The 18,612-nt window shown below is 41.0% G+C and overlaps 2 long non-coding RNA genes across 2 annotated transcripts; both read left to right on the forward strand.

The window, feature by feature from the left end:
* Positions 1–81: 81 nt before the first annotated feature.
* Positions 82–5,444, forward strand: LOC103678529. Its single transcript, XR_572711.2, has 3 exons — positions 82–221; positions 3,975–4,194; positions 5,386–5,444. It is a non-coding gene; the product is annotated as an uncharacterized LOC103678529 (long non-coding RNA).
* Positions 5,445–5,498: 54 nt separating this feature from the next.
* LOC103678530 lies at positions 5,499–13,039 on the forward strand. Its single transcript, XR_572712.2, has 3 exons — positions 5,499–5,547; positions 9,796–9,887; positions 13,009–13,039. It is a non-coding gene; the product is annotated as an uncharacterized LOC103678530 (long non-coding RNA).
* The last annotated feature ends 5,573 nt before the right edge of the window (positions 13,040–18,612 follow it).

An 18,612-nucleotide genomic window follows, 5' to 3' on the forward strand; every position in this document is an offset into this window, starting at 1 on the left:
AAAGCCAGCAATGTAAACATTTATTTTAAAAATCAGAAAGGTTTGGTTTAACCAGGTCACCTAGCCAGGCATGGGTGTTAGGTTTGTGGTTCTTTCCACTTACCTGTCAGTCTCCCGGGGGTGGCTTCCGTGGTTCAAAACCCATTCCCAACCCTTCATTTTGGCGGATATTTATTGAAGAATTGTTCTGACGTCGTGCCAACACCACAGATGAGAATGAGGTAAGAATGAGACCGCCTACTTCCAGACTCCCTGTACATGAGAAGGTTGAAAATTTTGCACAGAATGTCTAGGAGAGAGAGCTGAGCAAAGGGAGAAGAGACTCACGAAAAGAGATGTCTGAAAAGTGGCTCTCATTACTAATGAAGGGCTTTTATGCGTTGAGAGATGTCATTTCTGAGCTTTGTCTCTCAGAAATTATTTAGTTAACAGGCCACAGAGGTTTAATAAGAGATCCAAAAATAACTAGGTGAGAGCTGAAGGAGATAACTTACTGCTCATTATCAAAATGCCAAGTATTCACTAAGTATATAATAAATGCTCATTTAAGTGGTGATGTGATCTGTCATACATTATAACCTTTATTTTATTCACATACCATGAATGAAACTACCTAAAATCTATCCACTTCTAAAAAAGAGCAGTGAGGTCTCAAGGCAATTCAGTCTCCACAGGAGACCTGCAGAATATTTTTTCCCCTCAGATAGGTCGTCACTACTCATTCCAGCATAGGTATGTACATCTGTTCCTGCCTTCAGGGCTGCCCCAAGTCATCCAAGCAGAAGCATGTTTCTTTGGTGAGAGGAATAGAAGCCAGCATGATATTTCATCAAGGGAGCACATAGAGATTTATTCATATTAATGAAATGACATCTCTCAATGCATGAAAGCCCTGCATTAGAAAGCTATTACTTTGGGTCTCAAATGTTCTTCAGTCTTCCAGAATCCTATTTTAAGCAAATATTGTTCTGAATGGTGTAACACTGGGGGTATGAGAAAATGGGCACATTGGTTGAAAACAAGTGCTGAGGAGCCCAGGGAAGCGATGTGGAATGAGCCTGGGGAGGGAAAACGGAAGCCAAAGGAAAATGAAAGCCAGCTAGATTCCACTCTGGCTTCCTAGGGTTTCCACCTCATGGTTTTATTGCCTTTCTCAGCACTTCTAATTCTGGGTCAGCTTGCCTTTCTAGGCCAGGGGTTAGCAAACTACAGCTCACTGCCTGTTTTTGTGTGGCCTACGAACTAAGAATGGTTTTTTGTTTTTCTTTTTTTAAAGATTTTATTTATTTATTTGACAGAGAGGGAGCACAAGCAGGGGGAGTGGCAGGCAGAGGGAGAGGGAGAAGCAGCTCCCTCGAGGAGCAGGGAGCCCGACTCGGGGCTCGATCCCAGGACTCTGTTAACCAACTGAGCCACCCGGGCGCCCCAAGAATGGCTTTTATAATACTGAATGGTTAAAAAATAAAAAGAAGAATATTTTGGTACATGTGAAAATTATATGAAATCCAAATTTCAGTGTTACTGGTGCATGGTCATTCATTTATATGTGTCTATGGCTGCTATAGTGAGTTGAACAGTTGTGATGGAGACCTTATGACTCACAAAGCCTCAAATATTTACTATCTCGTTTGCAGACACCTACTCTAAAAGGTCTGTTCAGTGGTCACAAGATAAGGCAGTAAAGCCAATAAATGCTTACGTAATTTTCTTATGTTAGCATAGTTGGTACTAGATATTAAGTTCCATTAGAATCTTACATCCATCCACCAGGGCATCCGTCCATCCTCTATTTTACAACCAATATCGATTGAAGAATTGTTCTGACATAGTGCCAACACGACGGATGAGAATGAGATAAGAATAAGATGTGTGTCCTGCTCTTAAGAAGTCCATCTTTAGGAATGTCTGGAAGTATAGGAAAGAATGCCTAGGCTGACAGCTGGATCTGGCACAGAAAACAGCTTGGGAAGCTGGTCCCATTTCCTGGACCAGTCCCAGACCTCCTCCTTCCAGACTTCTTCTACATGAGAGGTTAAAAATGTTTTATTATTGTGATGTTGGCTCTTTAAAATTATATATGATTAAACTTCATCCAATAGCAAGAGAAATACACAATGATTTTAGGTTGTTTCATACTCCATTTGTTAAAATCATATAGGAAGGCTCTAATTTCCATGTTGGATGGTAGTTTTAAGCGTGTTTATTATTATTTTATGTGATTATCGTTATGCATAGGTAATAATAACTGTATTTTTCTTTTTTTTTTTAAGTTAGTTATTTTTTCTTTTTTTTTTTTTAAGATTTTTATTTATTTATTTGACAGAGATAGAGACAGCCAGCGAGAGAGGGAACACAAGCAGGGGGAGTGGGAGAGGAAGAAGCAGGCTCCCAGTGGGGGAGCCTGACGTGGGGCTCGATCCCATAACGCCGGGATCACGCCCTGAGCCGAAGGCAGACGCTTAACCACTGTGCCACCCAGGCGCCCCTAATAATAACTGTATTTTTCTAACACAAGAGGAACATGAGGCCAGTTTTTCAGATTAAAACACGAAGTTGAACAGCCATCAAGGTATTTTATGAAAGATAATAAATTGAGGGATTCTAGAGAGAGGTAGGAGGAGTGGTAACCTAGCAAAGACTGGGAAAATTCTTGGAAAGACAAGATTCCAAGATTCTGGTTTTCATTTGGTAAGCTCCCTTCTTTGTTCCACATTAGCTACCTTCCCTCCCTTGTGCTAAGGAGGGTGTTTTCTCTTTTCTTCTTCTTTTTTTATAAGACTTGGCTTTGGGGTCACAGAGAGAGATTAATCATAATTCTCATTATGTGTCTATGTAAGGACTTATATTTATCAAGGAGGAGAAGAAGAAGAAGAAGGAGAAGGAGGGAGAAGGAGAAGGAGAAGGAGAAGAAGAAGAAGAAGAAGAAGAAGAAGAAGTGAAGAAGAAATGCCCTTGAAGTCACCACCCAACATGGAGGGGTGCCTGGGTGGCTCAGTTGGTTAAGTGGCCAACTCTTGATTTCAGCTCAGATGATCTCAGGATGGTGAGATCAAGCCCTGCATCAGGCTCCGACCTGGGTGTGGAGCCTGCATGAAATTCTCCCTCTCCCTCCCCCTTTGCCCCTCCTCTCTCTCTCTCTCTCTCTCTCTCATAAATAAATAAATAAAATCTTAGAAAAAAAAAAAAGAAAGAAAGAAATCACCACTTGATATGGAAACCAGAACCCTGACAACAGCTTCCATCTGTCTATATGATCCTTACTCATCCATCCTCTTTCATGTGTTAAAGAAAAAATTATTCAATGGCAGTTATTGAAGATGGTAAGGCATCAAGGTGGGCCATGATGGTAGGTGTAGGGACCCCTGAATGGGGTCCTGCAGAAGGGAATTAGACTCAACTCCAAAGATAGTGTGGGCAGGTGGGACTGTATAGCCAAGGAACAGGATAAGGATTGGTGTATAGCAAATCACTAAGGGGAAGGAAGCATTAGGTGTAAAGGGTGATTCTGGCTAAAGGTACTCAACAGGATTCTTGCTGAAGATAAGCCACAATGATCAGATATCCAGGGTGAGATGTCTTGCTAAACTGATTTAGCAGGGTTCTGGCTAACACTGGAGTTGACAAGGAAATGTATAGAAGGGCCTGGGGGAAGAGGATTCAGGAGCCTGACTAAAGTTTGCTCAAGCAAAGAAACTTTGTGAGTTGTGAGGAAAAACTTTTTTTTAAGATTTATTTATTTATTTGAGAGGCAGAGAGAGCAGAGCAAGTGAGAGAGAACACAAGTGGGAAGGAGAGGGAGAAGCAGGCTCCCCACTGAGTAGAGAGGCAGAAGTGGGGCTTGATCCCAGGATTGCGGGATCATGACCGGAGCCAAAGCCAGATGCTTAACTGACTGAGCCACCCAGGCGCCCCCATGACAAAAAGTTTTATTGAAACTGTTATTTTACCGAAACACCATCAACATTTCATTACAGATACACCGCAGACTGTTCCAAGAAGTGCTTACAATTTACCTGAACACTCTTGGTTTCCATCTTCATCCACTGTGAGGAGGATCTCCAATTGCTCACCACCCTCAATATTGGAAATTGTGTCATGGTAACCTCTAACCGTCACCTAATCCTGCGATTCTTCCCATTTCACAAAAGAGAAAAAAAAAACCAAAGGAGAGACTTTCTGGGGTTAAGTCCCAAGGTAGGCATTCTAATCTATTTTTATTGTGGTAAAACTTTGATTAGCTGGAACTAACATTGTGCATCTATGAAGAGTCAGACTCCTTGCTCTGCTCACCTGACTTTGACAGCAGAGCCTAGATAAAGACATCATCTCTCACCTGTTAATAGTCTCCTATTCAATCTTAGCCTCTGTAGTCTTTGGCTTCTAAACAAATCTCCAGAGGGCTAACCCAGTGAATTTTCTAAAAATATAAACCAGATCAGGTTTCTTTCCAGCTTAAAACACTCCACCAGACCAAAAGGTCAAGCTCATTTGCATGACAGTTAAAGCCATCCAAAACCTGGCCTCGGCCAATGGCGCCTGCCCTAGGGCAGATTACCTTTCTGGAAAATGAGCTCCTTGTGGGCATGGAGCAGTCTGTCATACACCAGTTGGCTATAATGGGTGTTTCTGGAATGAATGAATGAGTGAACAAACGAATGAATAAAGAAATGAAGGAACCAGTTGTAAGTAGTTCTGGATACTACCTGTGTTATTATCCTTTGAGGTAGCCTCAATCAGGTGGAAACTATAGTTGATCCTTGGTATCTACAAGCAATAGTTGCTTAATGAAATACAATATGGTATTTTTGCTGTGAGTCTGATTTCAAATTGTGCTTATTTTTACTGTCTGATGTCCGATTTATTTTATTTTAGACACAGAGTTCATGAGCAATAATTTATCCAAATTTCTAGAGGGATATCCAACTAATTTTTTATTTAATTGGCATACATTTTTTTAAATTTCCTTTTTAAATATAATATACATATCATCAGATTTTTTTAAACCTGAAATTTTTGTTTTCTTCTATTGTTGTTATAAGTAGTTATGATAATGAGAGTTTGTGTCTTTTCATGTGGGGGGAATTGTTTTTCTGCTTTTTAAGGAATACCTACAGTTACATGGATTGAAAATTAAGTGACTATATTAATGTGGAAATTCTTACAATCTACTTTTTTTTAACTCTGTAAGCTTATTTTATTTTATTTTATTTATTTATTTTTTTTTGGAGCCTGATATGGGGCTCGATCCCATAACGCCGGGATCACGCCCTGAGCCGAAGGCAGACGCTTAACCGCTGTGCCACCCAGGCGCCCCAGCTTATTTTATTTTTTTAAAAGATTATTTATTTATTTATTTATTTGTTTATTTATTTATTTATTTGTCAGAGAGAGAGAGAGCACAAGCAGGGGGAACAGCAGGCAGAGAGAGAAGCAGGCTCCACGATAAGCAAGGAGCCCAAGGTGGGACTTGAGCCCAGGACCCTGGAATCGTGACCTGAGTCGAAGGCAGACATTGAACTGACTGACTCACCCAGGCATCCCAATTCTGTAAGTTTAATTTATAAATATGTTTTTTCTGTTTATAAATCTGATAATTTTATATGTAAATAAGCAATTTTCCTTTTTTAATTAATTGATTTGAAATTACATTAGTATATTTAAATGTATTTGATTTTCTTCCACGTTTGAGTTACCTGGCAGTAAACTCAACACTTTCATAAGCAAAAGCTTACTAAGTATTTAAACAACTTTTGAACATCTAATACGTTTCTATATAGAGTACCTCTAAAATCTTGTAACATTCAAAGCAGTTTCTACAATCAAATTCTCCTCCATCTTTCAGCCTAAAATTATAAGGCTGACTTCCAGATTCTCTTAAACATTGTAAACAAACACAGCTTTTCCTGAATTAAATCAAAGTATTAACACTACGTGTTTTCTTTAAAAAGATTTATTTGTTTGAGAGAGAGAAAGAGCGCACAGAGGTCGAGGGAGAAGCAGACTCCCCGCTGAGCAGAGAGCGCAGAGAGCCCGACACAGGGCTCTATCCAGGATCCTGTGATCAGGACTTGAGGTGATGGCAGATGCTTAACCGACTGAGCCACCCAGGGCCCCCAATACTATGTGCTTAATTCAATCAATTTTCTCTGTACTTAATTATAAATCTTCCCAGGATTGAAACATCACCCACCTAAGGAGAGTTGTTTTAACTTCTCAGGGAAGCTGGAGATACTGGGTCAAAAACTCAGGAATAGGAATCAGATGTGTATCTGACCGATACGCCAACCAGTCTGATATAGTCACAATCGGGAATTCGCTCACCCAGGCCTCTGAGAACAAGTTTGGTTGCCTAATTTGCATTAGTAACTAACTTCCATCACCTGATTGTATTAAGACTCTTCGTTGCAGTCCTAGCAATTCACATTCTTCTCTCTCTTTTTTTTTTTTTTAAAGAGAGAGAGCTGGGCAGGGAGTGTGGGGAGGAGCAGAGGAAGAAGGAGAAAGAGAATCCCAAGCAGCCTCCATGCCCAGTGTGGAGCCTGATTCGGGGCTGGTTCTCACCACCCTGAGATCATGACCTGAGCCAAAATCAAGAGTCGTATGCCTAAACAACTGAGCTACCCAGGCGCCCCATCCTCTCATATTTTTGTCAAGCTCTTGGCAGCAACTCCACAGTGATTTCTTCCTTCCTTCCTTCCTTCCTTCCTTCCTTCCTTCCTTCCTTTCTCTTTCTTTCTTTCTTTCTTTCTTTCTTTCTTTCTTTCTTTCTTTCTTTCTTTCTTTCTTTTTTTCCCCAGAGGGAGAGGGAGGGGAGGTGGGGGAGCAGAGGGAGAGAAAGAATCTCAAGCAGGCTCCACACCCGGCAGGGGGCTCAAAATGGAGCTTGATCTCACAACCCTGAGATCATGACCTGAGCTGCAATCAGGAGTCAGATGTTTAACCGACTGAGTCACCCAGGCACTCCAACCCCACAGTGATTCTAAAAATAGGTTATACCTAATTGATATAGTTTCTGTTTTAAAGTTTACTTATTTTATAAAATAGCTTATGCTCATTGTGAAAAATTTACAAATGCAGTCAAATAAAAAGAAAATCAAAATTTCCTGAAAGTAAAAATCAAAATCTAAGTCAAATTAAATAATTATTAATATCTCTATGTGTTCCCATCTCTCTCATTTTGTGGTGTGTGTGTGTGTGTGTGTGTGTGTGTGGTGTGTAACAGGACGCTTTGGCTGTTTGAGGCCAGCAGAGACCTCACTGCAATTTCCCACCATTGTGTATTTGCGTTCATTGCAATGCTGAGGCTTTTATTTGGGAACTATAGAACATTTGGGTCGGAGGCAGGGTGAACAAAGACAAGGAAAAACTAAAGGGAACAGGATGGCGTGTGTCTCATCCTACCCGCTGAATGGGGAAGAGACTCTCTGATTAGAGTCAGAAATAGATGATTTGCAGGGAAGTCAGGTCTCCACCATTTCCCTCATTGCTTTCCACTATTGAGGGCATATAAGCAACTTCAGTTTGGAAATCAGTCCCCAAAATAACCGGGGGATATTTCCACTGGGACTGTTTCTGCTTTGGGGAAGGGTGGCTCAAAGATACCGTATTTGGACATACATATAAAATAATGAAATTTTAAATTCATTCAATCCTCCAACTGATTCTTTGAGTGCTGTATTAGTTTCCTATTGCTGTTGTAACAAATTACCACAAACCTAAAACAACACAAATGTATTCTCTTATAATTCTGAAGGTCGGAAGTCTGCCTTATGGACTGAAATCAAGATGTCAGCAGAGCTGATTATTTCTGGGGGTTTTAAGGAAGAATCTGCTTCCTCATCTTTTCCAGGTTCTGGAGGCTGCCCACTTTCTCGGCTCATGGCCCTGCTTCACAGCACCTTTTCTTCCCCTTCTTCCGTCATCCCATCATTTTCTTCTTCCTTTAACCTTCCTGCCTCCCTCTTATTAAGGACCCTTGTGATTACGTTCAGGGCTCACCTGGGTGATCCAGGATAATCTTCCTATTTCGGTCCGTTGGGTTTGTTGTAACAAAATGCCATAGACTAATGGCTTATAGACAACAAACATTTATTTCTGACAGTTCTGGAGGCTGGGAAGTCCAACATCATGGTGCTAGCAAATTTGGTGTCTGCTGAGGGCCAGCTTCCTCATTGTTGGCCATCTTCTCACTGTAACCTCGGATGGCAGAGGGGCAAGCCAGCTCTCTGCCATCTCTTTGATAAGGGCACTAATCCCAACTGTAAGGGTTCTACCCTCATGACCTAATCACCTCCCAAAGGCCCCACCTCCTAATATCATCACCTTCGGGGTTAGGATTTCAACATATGAATTTGCAGGGCACACAAAAATTCAGATCTCCCCATCTCAAGATCCTTAGGTTAATTACATCTTTGCCATATAAAGTAGCATATTTATAGGTTCCAGGGATTAGGATGTGGCCATCCTTGGGGGCCATTATCCAGCCTACTACAAGTGCCTATTATTTGCCAGGCACTACTGTTTAAGTTCCAGAGAGATAGCAGTGATTAAAATAAGAAAGTTCTGAGCCTCAACAGAGTTGGAGCCTCATGAATAGGTGGGAAAGTGATCAGACTGTGCAAATCTTATAAACCGTAGATTACATTTTATTCCAAGTGCAAAGGAAAGCCAGGAGGTAGCATTATTCAGTTTGTGTTTTTAAAAGATCACTCTAGGGGCACCTGGGTAGCTCAGTTGGTTAAGAATCCCACTCTTGATTTTGGCTCAGGTCATGATCTCAGGGTCGTGAGATCGAGCCCCACTTCGGGCTCTGTGTTGAGCTTGGAGCCCGCTTAAGATTCTCTCTCTCCCTCTCTCTCTGCCACTTCCCCCCCCAACCGCATGCACATTCTCCTTCTCTTTAAAATAAATAAATAAATAATAACAGATCACTCTAATTGCTATAAAGTGAATGACAGTTACTGGAAGGGCCCTTCACTATCTACCCTTTATAGCCGGCTGAGTGCTTAGGGCCCTCGAGCATTTAGGGATGGGCCGTGGTGGAGGAAGCGAGCAAGTGAGCCTGAAAAGAATGAGTCTGTGAGGCAGGAAGAAAAGTGGGCCATTGTGATGGTATCATAGAAACCAAGAGAAAGTTCTTCAAGAAGGGATTAATCAGTTGTGTCAAAGTGTTAGAGATGAGGACACCACATGGCTGAGCAACAAGGCTGGAGTCTATTGAGATGCTACAGACAGCAGTTTCTCAGTGGGGAGTTGAGGGCAGAAGCCAGACTGGAGAAGAGGCAATGTCAGTAAACGGAGGAGTGAGCGAGGAGCTAAGAGCAACTGAATGTTGGAGAATGGAAAGCAGCTGGAAGGAGGCGAGAGTGGAGGTGGGCTAGGCGTAGGTTCTGCTGTGGTTCCAGCCAGGGCACTGGTTGGCTCTGCTGGCTCCCTCCGCTGAGAACAATCCTGGAGGCAGCAAGAACTAGAGAAGCACCTGTGGTGGGATGGGAGGCTGGCTTTTCCTGGCGTGTGTGTGGGGAGTGAGGACTTGGAACTAGGCACAGGAGGTAGCCAGGCATTGCGGTGGGAGGATGAAGTAGCACAAAAGCTGTGGGAATCCTGTCCTTGCCTCTCCCATCACTTTGAGACAACCTGCCTTGTGCCTCTACCTGCGATAACTCAGAGCTCAGGCCCAGATGTCGATATCACACAGTAGGGCTGGAGTCTTATGTGTATAAGGAGTTAAGGAAATAGATAGGATTGACTCGCTCTGGGCAATAACTTTCTCACCCTTCCCCTTCCAAACTCCAGGACTGGTGAGCAACATTTTTGGAAGTATCACTCCCAAATGTTCTCCCTGGAAGGAAAAATTGAAGTCTTGACCTGAGAAATTATTTTGAAAAGTGAGTGTGATTAACTTAGTTTTGTTTGTTTGTTTGTTTGTGTGTTTGTTTTTTGTTTTTTTGGTTCCTGGTGTCTCCACTTAAGGCCTCATTCATCATAACCAGGAGCTGACATGAGGGCTGGCCTTCCTCCTAATATATTGCCTTATATGTGTGTAGGCAAATGTAAGCCCACTGGCCAAAATAACATGACATTTGAGAAGAAGAACTATTTCAAAAGAAAGACAACATACTAGGTTATAAATTCCATCACAAGGTAATAGAACAAATAGACCAGTAATTTTTAAGTAGAATAAACATACTAAAAGAGATAAGACAGGATGTTAATAATATCAAATAACAAGAAAATGTAAAAAAAAAAAAAAGAATTAGAGAGAAATATTAGATACAAAAAAATAGGTGAAATAGCAGAATGGATAAAGTTGAGGAAGACCAGATTGAAGAGTTTTCCAGAAAGAAGTAAGAAAGGACAATATAAAAGAGAAGCTGAAAGATACAGAGGTTAGAAGTAAGAGTTCCAGAAAGACAGAGAGGGAAAAAAACAAGAAAGGAGAATATATTGAAAAAAATAAAAGATAAATTTTTTTTAAAGATAAATTTTTGAAATAAAAAAAAAGATGAAAAGGCATGTCAAAGAGAAGAGGTAAGTAAAACCCCACAATATAATATATTTTAGGGACATTTAAGAAGAATATAAAAGGCAAAGAAAAATTCTAAAAGCTCATAGGGATGAACGGATCTTATACAAAGGGACAAATATCAGATTGCCATGGGATTTTTCAACAGCAATCATGGAAGCAATCAGACAATGCAGTAGGATTTCAAATGATTAAAGGAAGAAAAGTTAGAATCCCGAATTTTATATCCAGCGAACTGTTGTTCAGATAGCTGGGCATGACAAAACTCTTCTCAAGTACAGGCAGTCCTCACTTCGCGCAAAAGTGCCGGACTACAAGAACGTTTGTGCAAGTGGGAGCCACACGGAACTAAATTTAATAATCAGAAAAGTTATGATTGTTTCATGACCTTGAACATTTTTGCCAAGGGGCGCCTGGGTGGCTCAGTCGGTTAAGTGTCTGCCTGCGGCTCAGGTCATGATCTCAGGGTCCTGGAATCGAGCCCCACATCGGGCTCCTTGCTCGGCAGGGAGCCTCCTTCTCCCTCTCCCTCTGCCTATCACTCCCCCTGCTTGTGCTCTCTCTCTGTCAAATAAATAAATAAAATCTTTTAAAAAAATTTGCCAAAACTTTAAAAACTGTCTTACCATTGGTTGGGAATGTATGGGGAAATGAAAAACACAAACTAATATTTATTTAGTGCACTGTAATGTAGATGTCAGAAACATTGAGAATTAAATATTTAATTTCTTTGTAAAAAAAGTATCAAAAGTAGTTTGATTAGTGCTTAACTTTTTCTTTTCTTCATATAAATTATGATATAAAGGAGTTCATCTGTCTTCAACTCTTGATTGGCCACTTTGAGATTTTCTGTCTTCCTTTGCATAAATTCTTGTTGGTGTTGCCTTTGAGAAAGGTTTTCCTCATCACCAAATACTATGGCATAATCATCATAGCCACCTGGGTGTCCTGATTTCCTGACTCTGACCTTAAACAACACTTGAGATTTCTTCATGTCCTCCTAGCATGACCATACAGCTTTCTAGCAAGTTAGCCACAAACAAGTGAGTATATGCAATGAAATGGAATGTAAGTTTCCAGTAACCAATCATAACAGAAAACGATGTACTCATTCATTCATGCTTCATAAACTGAGCTGTAACTACTGAGAGCTGAACTTCCTAACCACCTTCCCTAGGAAGTCTCTCTGTTCTGGAACAACATGCTTCTTGCTCAATAAAAGAGTCATATTAAGTAAAGTGCTCTGAATGTTCTTTTGGCAGAAGCAATGAGTGGGACGGGGGGGATACTGTGTGGTTGAGTGTGAAGTTCTTGTTGAGGTCCTTGTTTTGTTTGGGGAGGTTTGCCATCCAGCCCAATGACAGCCATGAGCAATGTGTTTCCCAGGACTCACCTCTGACTCTCCTCGAACCTATTAAATCAATTCCGTGAGGAGGCCGCTAGACTGATGTGGCTCTCATGCTGTGGTGGTCTACTTAAGCAGACCAAAATCTAAGCCTGTGAATGCCCCAAGCTTCCGGAAATGAAAAAGCTAAGGGCCACCGATCACAAACAGCCAACTGGGCTTTGAGCTACAGCCCAGCAGTCATTTCCTTACTTTGCTTACTCCTTTTCTCTATAATAATCTTTCTGCCAGCTCTTCTTGGTAGAGCACTCCTAACTGCTTGCAGTTTGACACTGCCTGATCGGAATAGATTTTTGCTCAAATAAACTCTTACAGTTTTTAAAAAGATTTATTTATTTATTTGAGAGAGAGAGAGAAAGAGAGAGAGAGTGCAGGTTGGGGGGCAGAGGGAGAGGGAGAGAGAGAGAGTCTTAAACAGACTCGTGCTGAGTGCAGAGCCAGAAGCAGGGGCTCGACCTCATGACCCTGAGATCATGACCTGAGCCCAAACCAAGAATCAGATGCTTAACCCACTGCACCACCCAGGTGCCCTACTCTTACAGCTTTTAATATGTCTCAGTTTCTTTTAACAAAGCGTAAGCCAGGCTCTATTCAGCTCCTTGTTGTAGGAGGAGAGAAAGTCTTTTAACAATGGCAACAATGCTCTCTCTTTCAATAGCTAGGTTTGTGCTTGCTCAGTATTCAAACCCTTTCATATTATTTGTATGTAAATAGCTGCTAAATAAAACATTTGATTTAGAAATTGGAGTGAATGGTAAATGCTGTGGAAACAGAAAGAGGTGTAACTCCTCACCTGGTAGCACCTTGGTTTAAATGTTTCTCGTTTCTTATAAAAATGGATGCTCTACACATAGTCCTGTAATCTGTGTACTCCATTCAGCAACACGTTGTAACCGTACTTCATATGAAGAAATGCAGCCCTATATCACAATGTTAATGGCTGGAGAGAATTCTATATTATGGACATTCCATCATGTATTTAGATTGATTCTAAAATTTTGAAATTACAAATAATGCTGTGATAAACATTTCTGTATAGTCATATGTAAACAATTATTTGCTTTTATTTATTTTTTAGAATACCTTATTAGAGGGGCGCCTGGGTGGCACAGCGGTTAAGCGTCTGCCTTCGGCTCAAGGTATGATCCCGGCGTTCTGGGATCGAGCCCCACATCAGGCTCCTCCGCTATGAGCCTGCTTCTTCCTCTCCCACTCCCCCTGCTTGTGTTCCCTCTCTCGCTGGCTGTCTCTCTGTCAAATAAATAAATAAAATCTTAAAAAAAAAAAAAGAATACCTTATTAGAATTACGTGTTCTAATTGTTGGGTCACTGGGTATGACTTACATTTTAAACTTTTAATACAAGTTGACGGATTGATTGGCAATCATTTTAAAAAGTAGGACAGTCTTCACAAGAACAAAAAAATACATATAAAACAAGATGTTCTTCAGATACTTTAGCATTTAGTAGCGGCTTGAAACCACACATCTCTGCTGTTATCCTACATGTTAAGGCCACATTTCAAATAACGTGATCAAATTAGGCTTGGTGATCGCTCAGGGGTAAATGTCCACACACATCATTATTAGCTTAATAAAAATACACACAAGCCAAAAAGAGACCATACTATATAGGTCATAGAGGGGACTAGTCTTCAAGGTCAACTGACATTTGAAATGTCGATGCAATGTCAAAACGTTCTCCATGGCTCGGACATGTTCAAGGAACAATATCTTTATCGCTATACTTTTGAAATGCCTATTACCCTGGCATCCAATTACTTTTAAAGCCTTATGCTATTACAGGCTGCAAATAAATCCAGCTTCTAGGCTGGTACATAAATTGTAATTTGAGGTTTGGGTTCAATAACGAAAGCATAGTGACTTAATCTATTGTGAAGGGAAAATGTTACCAGCCAGGATTATGCTTAGTAGAAAAGATAGGGAAGGGATGTCGCCCGAATTCCCTCCCACCTGCTCCAAATGAGATCACGTGTCTCCTGCTTTGTGAATCTCTTCAACAGGAAATGATACCACCATCCTGCAGTAAAGATCAAGCTAGCTTCAAATTCTAAGAGCTACCTGTGAGAGGTAACACATCGACTTAAATTCACAGTAGTCAGTGTGTGTGTGTGTGTGTGTGTGTGTGTGTGTGTGTGTGTAAGGTCAGAGTGTCTCCTGAGGTTCTGAGAGTGACAAAGGGGGAGTTGGCAGAGTGCCAGAAGTCTCAGGAGGGGATGTGGCTGATGTCGGTCGGGAAGACTTTACATGAGCTGAGGTGCTTGGGGCAGTCTCTGTTGACTTCACAACTGTAGAAAACTGTATAATTGCACTTGTCTTCAGTGTAGTCAGCCTTATTATTCCTCTGAGGTGGGGAAGCGGTGCTCACGGGCAAGATTTGAAACGTATAGTTCTGCGGCAAGACCTCCTTTTTTTTTTTAAAGTAGGCCCCAAAAGGGGTCTTGAACTCACAACCCTGAGATCAAGCATCCCATGCCTAACCAAATGAGCCACCCAGGCACCCCAAGACCTGCTTTTAACTGGATTGGCCGCTATGCCTTCAGGCACTAGAAATTCATAACTGAATGTATTGGAATCAATGTGAGTAACATCTTAATACGTGTAGTTTGTTAGGGTCAATGAAGGTTTAAATTGATACACTATGTCTGTTATATTGGTATGAATTCTTCTTTACTGATCTCAGAATTATTTAAAAGCTAGACATACATAATCATCATGAGCCACACAGGACAGCACATGTACAATGAATACATAATATTTTTCAAACTTAAGTAATGTACAGGCCCCTCTCTAAAGGAAAACAAATTTCTCATGGACCGCCTCGTGCTTACATAAACTATTTTTATTATAATGTTAGTTAAAACACGTATAAACATACTCGTGGTATAAATGCCTGTGCTTCTATAGCTGCACAAATCAGAACATATACAAATTTAACATAAAGAAAATTAAATAAGCTTCACATGAACAATATTGGACATGAGGCTTGATGTTGCTTTGCTGACATTAAGACCATATTTGTACTGTGAACTTGGTGTGATATAGATTCTTCGGAGTTCATCGACCCAGCTCACCACTCTTGACTGCCTTCTGGGGAAGATGCCTGATATCTGTTCATGTGGATTCTTTTGGGACTTCTATAAACTCCAAGGGTGAGGGAGAGTGTGCCTGGAAACCTGACTGTCCAAATTTGTGCTCAGAGGGATTGAACTGGACAAGCACAATTATCCTGGCCTGGGATAATGATTATTTGTGTGTGTGTGTGAGAACATTTAAGTTCTACGTCTCTTAGCAAATTTTGATTATAGGATACAGTTTAATTTTAAAAATGAAAATGGGATCATCCTATTCATGATGTCGCGGTGTTCGTGTTAGCACTAGAAAGTTAGACACATTTTCCATTGTGAAGCCATTCCATAACTTCAGCCGGCTCTTCTTGATAGGTCCCATCAAGATTAAAATAATATCTCTACTCTTGCTCGTTTTGATTCCAGATTACGAAGTAGCATTCTGATTATTTATAAATGTGGTTTTATGCACAGACCAGCTACAAGGAATATAAATGTCTGGTCTTGTTGAAATAATTAACAAATCAGCTTTTTGGCTATAACATTGCATGTAAGTTTGGATAATGAATGTTTTATTTAGTCCCTGATCACCCTCAGGAGTTCCTAAAATTGTAATCAGTTTTGTGTATTTGCCCTGGAGTGGGAAATAGGTGACTTCACCTATATAATACCACTTGGGGAGGAAACTTTATACTGATCAGCCAGCCTTCTCTAGGGATGCCTCCTCCTTCCATTGTATTTCAAGTTTTAACACTACCTTCATTGTCAGAGCTGATGGGTTTGAGCAACAAGAGCTGGGACATAATCCGGAAAGTCTTAGTCAAAGGAATAGAAACTTGAATTGGACCTTAAAAGACAGATATGATTTAGATGGTTGACCTAGGTGGGTCAGTCACCTGTTCACTTCTGAAAGACATTATTGCAAGATGCTACTCAGTACAACCATCAGGAAGCTTTGAAAAAAGAAAGGTTTATTTCTTCCTGGGTTACTCTACAACATATTGGAAAGGCAGCAAAAAAACGATCCTTATTTGCAGATGCTAGGATTGTCCTCCACCCTCTGCCCTTCCCCCACATCCAGGCGACTCAACATAAAGTTTTCTAAGATAATAAGTCAAGTGCAAAAAAAATATACAGCTGTCCTATATAGCACTTATAAACAATTGGAAAAATATAATGTAAAAAGTCTTATTATTGAAAGCAACAAAACCTCGGCACTATCTAGCTATAAACTTGATAAGCGACTTGAAAGACTTAAAAGAAGAAAACCATGAAATCTTACTAAAACAGAAAGGAAGACTTGAAATAATGGAGAGGTATGATGTGTTTCTGGTTGGGAAGACTAAATATTAGAACATTTCATTTCTCCCTAAATTATTCTATAAATAGAATGCACTATATCAACATCTCAATGGAATTTTGTTTGTAAAGTTTACAGACTGTTTTGATTCCTTGATCCTTCTATAGGCCCTATCCCCAAATAACCATCACATTGGGGGAGACATATGAGTTTGGGGGGTACACAATTCAGTCCATGGCATTGGGTTTTTGAAAGAATTGGGAAATGAGCTCATTCTCCCCTCTGCAGGAGTAAACACAGCCCATAACTTTGGAGTAAAATAAAATGACCTCTTTACAAATCGCCACCCGAAGCATCAAGAGAGTGCCTGTGTGCTGGGAATAGGACCACCCTCCAGCAAGACTCCATGTTCATTTGCAGGAGTCAGGTGGGAGCCCAGACCTCTGTGTCTCTTAGCCAGACTCCAAAGTGGCATTCTTGGGGCGCCTGGGTGGCTCAGTTGTTAAGCATCTGCCTTCGGCCCAGGGCGTGATCCCCGGGTCCTGGGATCGAGCCCTGTGTCAGGCTCCCTGGTCTGCTGGGAGCCTGCTTCTTCCTCTCCCACTCCCCCTGCTTGTGTTCCCTCTCTCACTGGCTGTCTCTCTCTCTGTCAAATAAATAAATAGCACACAGTACAACACAAAGTGACATTCTTTGAACTCTCATAGTTTTGGGACCTCCAGCACCAGTTATCACTATCCTTTGGTCATCCAGTGGGTGCTGTGGTGTGCTGTCAACATAATGGAAATCAAAATCATAAAAATATTAGTAACCTAAACATAGCATAAAAAACGTAAAAGATCAATTTTATGACTCTACCACAGACACAATGTAGTTTTTTAGGAGAGCATTAAATGAAGGGTGGCTTCTTTGACAGTTTGTGACTATATCAGCTCTCATGCTTCCTGGCTCCCTGGACTAAAGCCACAAACACGATCCGCAGAAATCATACGAAGAGGGCATAACATAGTGGACCTGGTGATCTGGGGAGAAGGAGGCAGGGATGTGGGGAAGAAGAAATATGTGTGGCAATGGTGAATGTCAATGAGTGAGGGGAAGCTGAGAACAAGAGGAGTGGGCTGGTTTCTGCAGAATGCTCTCAATCAGGCAGACCTGGATATCATCACTTAGAGCAGTGTTCCTCAAACCTGTCCAAAAGGGGAGGGCATAATTAACAAAAGTAAGATCTTGGATTTCCAGGGAATTTTCCTCTGGAGATTCTGATTCACTAAGTCTGGAACAGGGGTCATGGAACCTATATGTTTATATTTAACAAGTGATAGTAGGGCTAGAAAAAATACAACTTGACCGAAAGTAAGGATAGATAAAGTAATTATGTTTAGCACACAAATAGCCCAATCTAGAGTTCTAGGAATATTTGAATGCACGGAGATATAACAATGATCTTACAACAGAACATTTGTAAGGAGCATAGACAAAATGGTAAACAAAAATCCACAGCATCTTAACCTTGTCCTTTAGGAGAGCATTAAGCCCGCCCTAAATAGCTGGCCAGATTTCTAAGAGTTAAATTGAAGACCTGACAGAAGACTGCAGTACCCTGCAACCAAAGCTTTAGGAGAACTGGGGATGAAAGCATGTCACCTGCTGCCACCTCGTGGCAGAATTGTGTAGTTAAGAAAGGCCCCGTCGCAAGCCGGAATAGCAAAGGCTGGTCTACTATTGATGAGGGCCGAACTTCTGTTTCTATCCTTTTTTCTCTGGATTACGATGTTGAACAGGAGGTAGCTGGCTGTCAGAAATAGGGAATATGTTCAATGTTATCCTCGCCTTGGTCTATTCCATTTCCCCAATATTTAGGGTGAGACTACCTCTTTGAATCAGACAGGCTACGTCAGAGGTAACGTAAAAAGTCTTATTCTCAAGGTGTCAGATGGCTGACTGGGGCTTTCAGAAAAGATAGATCTCACCAGTAGCTGGAGAATATGGTTTTCTACATGATGAGAACTGAAAGGTTCTATAAAGATGTGCTCTCTTCTCAATTTTTGTCTGAGCATGAAGTTAGGGGTGAAGTTAGCGCTCTGAAGTGTGGGTTGAAGTTAGGGGTGTCCTCACCATTTCCCTGAGACTCTTTTAGTTCTGCCCACCTCTGTGTTGGCTTCATTATCAAGCTGGTTGGCAAGAAGTTTCCAGCAGTTTCAGTCCTCACACAAAAAATTTAGAAGATAAGTAAATTGCTTCAATTGTAGTATTTCAAGCAATTAACCCTGATCAAATAGTTCATTGTTAAGACC

This window comes from Ursus maritimus, unplaced genomic scaffold (genome assembly GCF_017311325.1).
Source record: "Ursus maritimus isolate PB19 unplaced genomic scaffold, ASM1731132v1 scaffold_17, whole genome shotgun sequence".
Classification (NCBI taxonomy): domain Eukaryota; kingdom Metazoa; phylum Chordata; class Mammalia; order Carnivora; family Ursidae; genus Ursus; species Ursus maritimus.